Here is a 2,440-nt window from a genome sequence, read left to right on the forward strand (position 1 = left end):
GGCCATTTTGGGCGTTCAACGCCCATTTGTGTGCCATTTCTGGCATTGAACGCCAGAACCATGCCTGTTCTGGCGTTCAGTGCCCAGAAGCTGCCCATTTTGGGCGTTCAGCGCCAGAACCATACTCTGTTCTGGCGCTGAACGCCAGACAGATGCTCCTCCAGGGTGTGATTTTTCTTCTGCTGTTTTTGATTCCGTTTTCAATTTTTATATTTATTTTGTGACTCCCCATGATCATGAACCTACAAAGACATATAACTAAGAAAAATATAGTTAGATAAATAAAAATTGGGTTGCCTCCCAACAAGCGCTTCTTTAATGTCAATAGCTTGACAGTGGGCTCTCATGGAGCCTCACAGATGTTCAGAGCATTGTTGAAACTCTCCAACAACAAACTTAGAGTTTGGATATGGGAGTTCAACACCAAACTTAGAGTTTGACTGTGGGGGCTCTGGTTGACTCTGTTTTGAGAGAAGCTTTTTCTGCTTCCTCTCCATGGTTGCAGAGGGAGATCCTTGAGTTTTAAACACAAGGGAGTCATCATTCCATTGAAGGACTATTTCACCTCTGTCAACATCAATCACAGCTCTTGCTGTGGCCAGGAAAGGTCTTCCTAGGATGATGGATTCATCCTCTTCCTTTCCAGTATCCAGGACTATGAAATCAGCAGGGATGTAAAGGCCTTCAACCTTTACTAACACGTCCTCTACTTGTCCATAAGCCTGTTTTCTTGAACTGTCTGCCATCTCTAATGAGATTTTAGCAGCTTGCACCCCATAGATTCCCAGTTTCTCTATTACAGAGAGGGGCATGAGGTTTATCCCTGAACCAAGGTCACACAGGGCCTTAAAGATCATGGTGCCTATGGTACAGGGTATTATGAACTTTCCAGGATCCTGTCTCTTCTGAGGCAATGTCAGTTGATCTAGATCACTTAGTTCATTGATGAACAAGGGAGGTTCAACTTCCCAAGTATCAATGCCAAATAATTTGGCATTCAGCTTCATGATTGCACCAAGAAACTTGGCAGTTTGCTCTTCAGTAACATCCTCATTCTCTTCAGAAGAGGAAAACTCATCAGAGCTCATGAAGGGCATAAGGAGGTTCAATGGAATCTCTAAGGTCTCTAGATGAGCCTCAGAGTCCTTTGGTTCCTCAGAGGGAAGCTCCTTATTGATCACTGGACGTCCCAGGAGGTCTTCCTCCTTGGGATTTGCGTCCTCCACTCCCCTTGTAGGTTCGGCCATGGTGCTTATGTCAATGGCCTTGCACTCTCCTTTTGGGTTCTCTTCTGTATTGCTTGGGAGAGTACTGGGAGGGATTTCAGTGATCCTTTTACTCAGCTGACCCACTTGTGCTTCCAAATTTCTAATGGAAGACCTTGTTTCATTCATGAAACTCACAATGGCCTTAGATAGATCAGAGACTAAATTTGCTAAATTAGAAGTATTTTGTTCAGAGTTCTCTGTCTGTTGCTGAGTGGATGATGGAAAAGGCTTGCTATTGCTAAACCTGTTTCTTCCACCATTATTAAAGCCTTGTTGAGGCTTTTGATCCTTCCATGAGAAATTTGGATGATTTCTCCATGATGAGTTATAGGTGTTTCCATAAGGTTCACCTAAGTAATTCACCTCTGCTATTGCAGGGTTCTCAGGATTATAAGCTTCTTCTTCATAAGAAGCCTCTTGAGTACTGTTGGATGCAGCTTGCATTCCATGCAGACTCTGAGAGATCATATTGACTTGCTGAGTCAATATTTTATTCTGAGCCAATATGGCATTCAGAGTATCAACTTCAAGAACTCCCTTCTTCATAGGCGTCCCATTACTCACCGGATTCCTTTCAGAAGTGTACATGAACTGGTTATTAGCAACCATGTCAATGAGTTCTTGAGCTTCTGCAGGTGTTTTCTTTAGGTGAATGGATCCACCTGCAGAAGTGTCTAATGACATTTTTGATAGCTCAGATAAACCATCATAGAATATATCCAGGATGGTCCATTCTGAAAGCATGTCAGAAGGACACTTTTTGGTCAACTGTTTGTATCTTTCCCAAGCTTCATAGAGGGATTCACCTTCTTTCTGTCTGAAGGATTGAACATCAGCTCTAAGCTTGCTCAACTTTTGAGGAGGAAAGTACTTGGCTAAGAAAGCCGTGACCAGCTTATCCCAAGAGTTCAGGCTGTCTTTGGGTTGAGAATCCAACCATAATCTAGCTCTGTCTCTTACAGCAAAAGGGAAAAGCATGAGCCTGTAGACTTCAGGATCTACTCCATTAGTCTTAACAGTATCACATATCTGCAAGAATTCAGTTAAGAACTGAAAAGGATCTTCAAATGGAATTCCATGAAACTTGCAGTTCTGCTGCATCAAAGAAACTAATTGAGGTTTCAGCTCAAAGTTGTTTCCTCCAATGGCAGGAATGGAGATGCTTCTTCCAT

At 42.8% G+C, this 2,440-nt stretch overlaps 1 non-coding gene across 1 annotated transcript; it reads left to right on the forward strand.

Moving 5' to 3' along the window:
* The first annotated feature begins 2,006 nt into the window (after window positions 1–2,006).
* LOC148565747 (small nucleolar RNA R71) lies at window positions 2,007–2,114 on the forward strand. Its single transcript, XR_015884307.1, has one exon. It is a non-coding gene; the product is annotated as a small nucleolar RNA R71 (small nucleolar RNA).
* The last annotated feature ends 326 nt before the right edge of the window (window positions 2,115–2,440 follow it).

The sequence above is a fragment of the Arachis ipaensis genome, chromosome B5 (genome assembly GCF_059453495.1).
Source record: "Arachis ipaensis isolate K30076 ecotype BB chromosome B5, ASM5945349v1, whole genome shotgun sequence".
NCBI lineage: Eukaryota > Viridiplantae > Streptophyta > Magnoliopsida > Fabales > Fabaceae > Arachis > Arachis ipaensis.